The sequence below is a fragment of the Cupressus sempervirens genome, chromosome 2 (genome assembly GCF_028749045.1).
Source record: "Cupressus sempervirens isolate cs-2001-9-10 chromosome 2, ASM2874904v1, whole genome shotgun sequence".
In the NCBI taxonomy this organism is placed as follows: Eukaryota; Viridiplantae; Streptophyta; class Pinopsida; order Cupressales; family Cupressaceae; genus Cupressus; species Cupressus sempervirens.
Genome location: NC_143119.1, coordinates 20,856,606 through 20,866,971, shown reverse-complemented (window position 1 = coordinate 20,866,971; position 10,366 = coordinate 20,856,606).

Genomic DNA, 10,366 nt, shown 5'->3' with positions numbered 1-10,366 from the left:
CTCTTTGAGGCCTATTTCATCATTTATTAGTTTTAGAAATATTTGATTTATTGTTATATGATATTATTTCATGACTTGGATTAGATATATATTAGTGATGATTGATTTGTTGAACTAATTTCACATGTTATTAGTGTTTTTATTTCTTGAGCATTAATGATTTTTCAAATGTTTTGTAGTTAATAAATGTGATTTATGTCATTATGATGTCAAATGATATTTCAATGATGATTATTTTATATTCACAATGATGCATTGTTATATCTAAGCATTCAATGTTTAACTTGTGATAATTATGATACTTACCCCATACTTGCATGTGTATGGTATGTGTGTTCATTTTATCTTTCTGTTTGATGTATTTGATGTGGTTAAGGGAGGAAGTCATAGTCACCTGCTAGTCAGGATCAACATGATGTACCACTCCCTATCATTTCATATTTAGTTTAGATATATTTATATATGTACATGCTAATGGGGGGGGGTGGATGTAATGACCACTTGTAGTTTGCATCATTGCTCTGATTTTCAAAACTCTTTGAGGCCTATTTCATGCATTTGTTATTTTTAGAGATATTTGATTTATTGTTATATGATATTATTTTATGACTTGGAATAGATATACATTAGTGATGATTGATTTGTTGACCTAATTTCATGTGTAATTAGTGTTTTTGATTTCTTGAGCATTAATGATGTTTCAAATGATTGGTAGTTAATAAATCTGATCTATGTCATAAAGATGTCAAATGATATTTCAATGATGATTATTTTACATTTGTAATGATGGATTGTTATATCTAAGCATTCAATGTTTAACTTGTGATAATTATGATACTGACCCCATACTTGCATGTGTATGGTATGTGTGTTCATTTTATCTTTTTGTTTGATGTATTTGATGTGGTTAAGGGAGAGAGTCATAGTCACCTACTAGTTAGGATCAACATCATGTACCACTCCCTATCATTTCCTATTTAGTTTAGATATATTTATATATGTACATGCTAATCTTTTATGTAGGATGCAGGTATCGAGCATCAATATCTTGAATTTCTAGGATGTGTGCCCGACTACAATACTCAAATAGTGAGAATGGAAAGATAATGATCAAGTCCAATCCCATCCATAACCTAAATACTTGTCCTGCAAGGAGGACTCATAATTGACTATCTACCATTTTTAAACATGTGATTCTTTTGTATGTATGTGGTTTGATTCTTGCTTTGGTTGATTTTCTTTATGCATTGCTTGAGGTTTGACTTGGTGATTTTCCTAATAGACTAGTTGTTTATGATTATTGGATTAACCATTGATATCATATTATCAAATGTTACTTAATTTTTTTTAAATGTAAAAATGTAAAAATAGGACAATTTTTCATTTTTGGAACTATTGGTATTATTAGATATTTAGTTAAATTAAAAGGGTTATTTAAAGTCCTATTTTAGAAAATGTTGGTGTAAATACATATTTACTATTTACACTTTACTTAAGTTTACTTAGGTCAATGCATTAGTTTATTATTTATTTGGTGAGACACTTAGGAGTTTGTGTACTCTTATGAGTTGTCATGTTGACAACAATGGAGTAAGCAACTCTAATTTAGCTCATGGTGTCTACAATATTATTTTACATGCTACAACTTTGTAGGCTTATCCTCTCATCATCACACTTACTCCTGTGCTTAATGGAGGATAATCTACATTTGGTGGACATGTGCCTAGTTGTATGACTTATCATGTTTCTAATTCCTAAGCATTCCAAAGGCCTTTATATACAAGCACTCCTAGTGTACTTTCACATTGAATCAAGTACATATCAATATTCTGATCATACTCCTTTTTGTCTATTGTTGTGCTTGTGCTTGAGTTCCTTAATCTTGGGTGAATTTTTCCCAATGGAAAATTCTTGCATGGTATCAGAGTTATACCAAATTATTACATGGTATTAGAGCTTGGAGAATTTCTCTTCACATAGTCATTCAAGACCATTCTTTCTTTAGCACCTCAACCCAGATCTGGAGTATCATAGTTATTGGGAGTGTCTGGAACCAAAGCAGACCTTGTCATTGTGTCCAAAACATCAATTTAGAGAAATTTGACTATAAATTTTCCTATGTTGGGCCATAGTCAAATCTAAGGCATTTTTTTTTGCAAACAGCAACCCAAAGGCCCGATTTGTAGAATTGGTATGATCATTTTAGATCTGTACATTTAATTTTTAGATCTACTTTTTTTCATCTGCATCTCTACAATTTTTTTTAGATCTACATTATTTTTCAAAAAAATTTGGCCATCAAGCCAGTGGGAGATATTTTTGTAGGTGAATATTGAAGGTTATTGATGCAAATCAAATATTTAAATCACATTCAGAAGGTCAAAAAACTCCCAAATCAGATTTTGTTCCATCCAAATTAAACATTTGAGGCAAAATCTAGAGCCATTTGATTTTTGGAGGCACCGCGGCAGTAATTCAAGAAAAATAATTACAGTACTGATTTTCAAACAATGATATCTCCCTCATACGAACTCCTTTTTGTGAGAATTTTTTTGTTTTGGGGTAGAATTTCATGATCTACACATTGGTGTAGGTGGTTTGAGATCTCTGTTCTTGAATTTTTTTGCAACTCGCAAATCCCAATTTTTGCCACTTCAAATGCTTAGTATGGGTTCATCTAGACACATAATCAGGTTCCATTTTTTTGAAAGTGAATTTTTTTCATCTACTTTCTAGATCTGCAATTAGATTATAGGTTTTGTGGATAGAGATATTGCTTTCAGAAATAGGTCCTAAATTGCCCATTATAATTGCACTACTTATAAAGTGTCTGAATCATACATTAGGGGGATTTCTTTGATTGCTTTTTTGCATTTTGGGGGGTACATTTATTAGTACATCATGGATGAGGAAGATTTAATTACCATGACAACACAAAACTATAAGTAGTGGAGCCAATTGGTTATCACTTATCTTAGCCATCATAATGCACTACCATATACTAAAGGACTTTCATATGATAGTGACACTAGTTCCCTCATTTGTCATACACTCTTTTTCTATATGGATATGGAGGTTATGGATTCACTTGATTACATGAGGTCATCTAATTTATATGATATTTGGATTCATCTTTGGGCATTGTATGGAGATCCACGCATTCCTCCATTCCCAAAAGATCATTTACCTCCAGTTCCAGTTGCATCCTCTCTAGATGAGATTGCACCTCTTGATGCTCCTATTGTGACTACTAATCCAGTTTTAGCCATAGATGCTTTTGATTTAGTGCATCAGGAAAAACCATGTCTTCTTACTTCAACGTCATGGGATGACTTCCTTCTAGACATTATAGGTTTGTTCATGGAGTCTCACATTGAAGATGTGGAAGACATCATCAATGGTATTCGTCTTCTCTTTGTTGAGTCAAATACTTCATCCATTGTCATAGTGATCGATTCATGTACTTCAACACAATAGGGTACACTTTGTCTTCTAGCTCCAGCATCTACAAATGACTTCTTGATAGACATTTCAAGTTTGTTTTTGGAGGCATACATGGCAGATTTGGAAGACATCATTGATGATATCCATCTTCTCTTTGATGGAGAATATCCTTCTTCAATTGTTGCAAGGGCTCACTCTGACTCTCAAGTCCATTCTCTACATGGTCAATCTTCTCAGGTTGATGTGATTGTGGATACTTATGAACAATAGTTGCAGGAGGTCTCTTTATCATTTGAGGAGATAGTATGTTCTTTGAGATAGGTTCTACATCCATCCTTGCTTGATCTACACATGTTCATTTTTGCAATGTTGGAAGGGGCAAAAATTAGTATCGACACATGGACAGTTGAGCAAGTTTCAAAGGCATCATTTATCTTCAGGATTCTTTCTAGACATAGGGGAAACATCTCAATGTACCTATGACATTGTTTCTTCCAAAGGGGAGGAACATTATTCAATGGTCATGGATTAGCTTCTACATTAGAGCAGCTATCACTAATAGGCACTCTACACTAGGGGGGCACTACCTTGTCTCTCTTCCTCTTCTTTCTTATGGGGGAGATTTTTTCCTCTTATGGGGTTTTGTCCTTCTCATACTTCTCTTTTTTATATACTTGATGTATGTCATAATGGGGGGATCTTGATTACTCCATCCATCCATGCATCTTGTCTTTTAATCTCCCTTTTTAGGGGAGGGTTTTTCCTATGAGCTTTTCCCTCTTTCTCTGCTTTATGAGAGATTCCATTTCATTATGTACATGGGTATCTAACATGGCCTAGTAGCCAGGACCCATTATGCATTTCATCCTAGTTTTCATAAGCTTAAGTGCATTCCCCTAAGTTGCACTTAAGGGGGGTTGTTGGTGTAAATACGTATTTACTATTTACAATTTACTTAAGTTTACTTAGGTCAATGCATTTTTTCATTATTTATTTGGTGAGACACTTAGGAGTTTATGTACTCTTATGAGTTGTTATGTTGACAACACTGGAGTAAGCAACTCTAATTTAGCACATGGTGTCTACAACATTAGTTTGCATGCTAAACCTTTGTAGGCTTATCCTCTCATCATTGCACTTACTCCTATGCTTAATGGAGGATAATCCACATCTAGTGGACACGTGCCTAGTTGTATGACTTATCATGTTGCTGATTCTTAAGCATTTTAAAGGCCTTTATATACAGGCACTCCTAGTGTACTTTCATATTGAATCGAATACATATCGATATTTTGATCATACTCTTTTTGGTTTACTATTGTGTTTATGCTTGAGTTCCTTGATCTTGGGTGAATTTTTTCCTAAGCCAAATTCTTACATAAAACTACATTAAAAGAATTTAAAATCAAGTATTAAATATTAAACTTTAATTATGGTGTAGCATTATTATTTAATTAATACAAAGTTAAAATTAGTGGCATTCAAATAATGCACTTAAGTTTTCTTTATTAATTAAATAATAAATATATATTTTTTATGAAATTTCTTTAAAAGAAAAGTAGATAAATAATAAAAGAACAACAAAAGAATATTTTAATTAATAAGAGAATTAATCGTGCATGAAAGAAATAATTAAATTAAATAATTGTAATTTTAGAGCTTGTGGAGACATAAACCCTAAAAAGCTAACTAGAGTCTTTTTGGGTGCACACACAGGTTTTGGAGAGCAACTTTGGGCTTTAGAAAAGAAAGGAATTTTTGTGGCTTGAACAGTCTTTCTTTTAGCATCAGTATGAGGTATAAGTTTGAAATCCCAAGAATGTATTACCAATTTGGAAAAGATCAGTTTGCTCTGTGCTTGATTGAGTATTTAAAATATTGTCTATCATCTTCATTGTTTTCCAAATTTGATCGGATGAAGTTAGTTTTTTATTTGTTTATAGAAGGAAAATTAGATAGAAAAAATGAATTCATGTGGCTAGGGTTTGATTTAGATTTTAAAATAGATTGAAGTGTGAATTTGATCTAAATATCTTCAAATTTATTTTGTTTAAATTAAAGAGATTGCTAGAAAATTCCAACTTCTAGGCTTGTACCTATAGATTTTGCAAAAAAAAATAAAATTAAAAAATATAATAAATAGTTTTTAATATAAAAACATATATTAAAAAAAGTATTTTTTTAAGGGTGAGATCCCCCCTCAGAACAACCCCCAAGTACGCACGTGACTGCCCAAAGTAGCTAATGACTTCCTAAGCCAGTCTGTGACTACCTAGAACAACCTATAGTGCGTCTCGTGTTTGCAATTTGTATCTTGTCATATTTTGACTTGAGATATACTTGATACTCTTGTTATTATTTATGCATTTGAGATGACCTAAGGTTTGAATGTTTTACTTTGATTTCAGTACCATAAATGCTATACTGCTATGTCATTTAGTTTCTCATATTTTCATGTTGATGCCATTTTGAGATAATAGTAGGTCTATGATGATATATGGTTATCTGGTATGTTGGACATATCTCTAATTTTTTTATGTGATGGATTTTATGCTATGGATATTTACTTCATTCTTGCTTGTGCTTTATGCAAATGTGAGTGATGTAAATGATTAGATTAGGTATTTAATGCATTTATTGCTCCAGCTATGTTATTATATGCAATTACACTTGATCATGTGTTTTAGTGCACATGAACTATATCCCTAATAGTGGCACATGGAGATAGTGATTAATCTGTTCATTTTACCAATGTCATCCCTATATGGTCAACATATCCTTATTTAATTATTTAATTAAACCTTTCAATGATTTGATAAAATCTAGAATCATTTGCATTATGTGACTAGACCAATGAACGTGTCTGTGCATTTAGTGGTTCGCTTTGTCAAGAAGTTTGTTAAGGTAATTTATGTGTTTTTGGGTTTCCTAGTTTAAGTTTTTGTCGGACTTAATTTTTGGTAGCTTTGCCTTAGGTGAATTCCTAATTTTAGGAATAGCTTGTTTTCGTTTGAGTCGATTCATTGTATAACAAGTTTAATTGGTTATTTACCCTAGTTAAATATTCACTTGAAAAGAGAATAAGTATTGAAAGAGGAATCTAATTCGTCATTTTTCACTTTTGCAATTTAGAAATTGGAGAGCTTTTTCAAAAATCTAAGTTTTTTGAAGGATTGGTTTTTTGTTCATTGTGAGAGCTATGGGCATGGGCTCTTCGCGAGAATGGACTTGTTGCATCCAACTTGGGGAGAACTTGCTTTGCCATCATTTTTGGCTTTATCTATGATTTAATTTTTATTTTTCTTGTCTATTTTTTGTTTTAGCCCTTTTGGTTGTTAGGTAAGGCTTTCATGTTTTCTTGTTTAAGCTTAGATTTTGCATTTGCTTTTGATAGCTATTGGTTTGGAGGCTAAGAACTAGTGTTCCCCTCCATTTCTATTTGTTGGTTTTGCCTGATTGGTCAAGTATGAATGTTTTCCCTATTTTTGGGATGGGGATTTGGGATTTCAAACCATTATGCTAGTTGTTTTTGCATATGATGTCTGAATTCAAATTTTATTGGATTTTTGTGGATTTTGTGCCCATAGACCAAATGAGTTTTATTTTCAATGTTTTTGAGTCTTGGGGTTTTTATCTTAGTTTGTGTGCCACCTAGTTTTCTCAAGTTTTCTTGGCATGTTATTGATCATGGACTTGGAGCATCTGTAGGATGTCAGACAAATTATTGTTTTACTTTTTATGTTGCATTGGGATGTGTGCCACATGTGTCCTCCCAAGTTGTTATTTGATTAAGTGTGATTTTTACTTGTCTTTCCATCCAGCCCTTGTGTTTCGATCTTCATGATGGTGGTGTGCCACACATGAGCATGTGTCCATGCCTTTGTCAGGTGACTTGCAAGGCCCAATCTCCCGTTTGGATCTATGTTCATTTGGGGTTGAGTTGGGAATATGAATGCCTGCAGGTACTCATCATGTGATGAGTATGGGTATGTAGGGTAAGGTCAGTGGAGGGGCTTCTAACGCATCCATGGTGGCATAGACCAAGTTGGCATTAGGAAGTTTCTAATTACGTGATAATTAATGAAATTTTTTTAGAAAAATAAACAAGATAAGATTACTAGAGTCGGCCTCCCAAGGGTGGTGCTAACGGGAATGGTTAGTGATACCTAGTCCATGAGGTTAAGCCATGAATGAAGCATGTTAGCCTCCCAATGGAATATCAAGGGGAATGGTTTATTAGCATGTTACCAACTTTCCACCAAGAGTCCCTATATAGTTACTCATGGAGCATTTGACTAGGACCTGTTGTATTTGCATTGTTGCATGGTCTTGGTTTCAGTCATCATTACTATCTAGCATGAGTGAGAGACATGGATGTTTTCTTTGTGTTTTTGTGGTTGGATCATTATCTCCATCAGCATGATATAAGTGGACCTATAGGATCTACATGGTTGGGAGGCATAGCTACCTTCACCACTACTAGGGACCAGTGTACATAGATGATTCTTTATTCCAATATGACTATTTCTTGTTGTTACACTTGGTACTTTGGGTTTTAGAGTATGTTATCTTATATTTTATGCTTTCATTGGAATGCTTGGATATCATGTTAGATGATGTTATTTTATTGACACATTCCTATCTTATGATATTTAGCATATGTTAGATGATGAGTTGATTTGCAATATTATCTTATGCTTTACTTGTTAGCATGTTAGATTTCCTTATTCTTATGTTGTTGTATGTTTTAGTAGTGATGTCCTCATAAGATAGCTCTAACAATCTAGTTGGTAGTTTGGGACGTTATGAGTAGGAGATGGCTAGGACCTTTGGGGTCTCATGATGTTATTACAGTTGGGAGGAACCACATACTTAGTTTGGTTGTTCAATTCATTGTGATATTGTTTTAGTACATTGTGATATTACTTTCAATTCTTTCCCTTCACTGCTACATTAGATGGTTAGATGAAACTCTATTTTGTAGTTATGGTTTTCAGTGTCTATGCCTTGACTATGGATCTGGTACTCCCCAGTGTGGAGGTTTTCACTTCTTGTGTTTCCTCTTGTTTTTCCTTGAGCATTTTCTTTCTTTTTCTAGGCAACCATGGGTCAGCATGGAGTGATACTTTAAAATATTGCATGCCCAAAGAAGAATTATTGCACGATACTAGAAAGCATCGCACTCCCAAGGAAGAGTTATCATGTGATACTAGAAAGTATTGCACAACCATAGAAATGTTTATTGTATGATACTAGTAAAGTATTGTATAGATTCAAGAGAAGTTTCACCCAAACCCTGAAAGTATTGCATGACTTCTTTAGAAGTATTGTATGATACTAGAAAGTATCGTATAGTGTTGCATTAAAGTATTGCCTAAGTTCTTGGAAAAACATATCTAGGTGGAGAATAAATACTTTTTAGATTGTTTGGAAGTTTTTGAGAGGTGATTTGACTAACCTCTAGGGTGTTCTTCAATACCTTGGAATTGTATTTTTATTTTGAGATGTTTTAGATTCAAAATCATTTACGTCATTCTGTGATTGGTCATTTTAGTTAGTAGTGGTGTTTGGAGATTCGTTGGTTGCCAAAATTGTGTTTGAGTCTTCCATTATGATCATATGTTGAGTTTCGTGTACATCCATACTTTTTTTTTTTTATCTTGGCTTGTTTTGAATCCTTGTTCCAAGGATCTCTAGGCAGGGCATTACATTTGGTATCAGAGCCCATGTTGTAACATTGGGATCTTTGTGTTATGTTTCCACTATGTTTGTGTTTCTGTTGTGTATTGCTATTATATGTTTTCTATTGTGTTATCTAAATGGTTCATGTTTTTCATCTCTTATGTTTGTGATGGATGTTTCTAACTTTATACTATTGCTTCCATAGTAATGCCTCTTGCACTTAGGTCTAGTGGTCAAGGCAGTAACCAACAAGTGGTTCAAGAGGAAGAAAACCACAAGGAGGAATGATAGGATGATGTGGGACAATAGGTTAACAATAATTAGAATCACATGGAGGCATTGATGTTAGTGCTTCAGGAGATTCTTGCTTAGTTGGGCTCTTGTGTAGAGGAACACTGATATGATCATAATCAAGAAGAGGGATCTCATCATGGAGATTCCCATTAGTCAAAGCATAGAGAGGAGGAGCATGAATAGGAATTTTCTCATACACCACCTAATGGTAGAAGGCACCAATGGAGAGGTCATGGTCATAATGACAACAATGACTTCACTTAGGTTGAAATGATACGAGAACTTTAGAGGTCCAAACCATTATTGTTTGATGGCTAGTGGATAGGACTCAAGGCTAAGACCTAGTTGCTAGATATGGGGCATTGCTTCTCCTTACTACTTTATGGGAGAAATGTGAAGGCTTATTTTGTGATCACATAGTTTAGGTAACATGATTCCATTTGGTGGGATACAGAGAGCGATAAGCTTCATACCGATGTTAAGACCGTATTAGAGGATAGACTCAACAAAATAAACATTGTAAATGTTAGTCCTTCCATCTAATGTGATGGATCTAGTCCCTATAATGTGACAAGATGCATTGTTACCAACCCTAACAATACCTCTATCATAATTTCTAAATTTAAAAAATTTATTCATATCACCACTCATGTGATGTGAACAACCATTGTCAATTATCCAATCTAACTTCTTTTCAACCTAGAAAACTAAAGCTCTTTCTTCTCTATTTTCTCTATCTAGATCATCTTCCTTGATAGCCACAAATCATTATTCATCATCACTTTCACTCTGGCCTCTTTCATCAAATTCTTCATCATCATTAACATATAAACAATTTTAATCTTTATCTCTTCTAACTTAAACTTTCCCTTAAACTTTTTTTTGTCTTTTAGGACACTTAGATGCATAATGACCAAATTCATCACAAGTCCAACACTTAAAGATA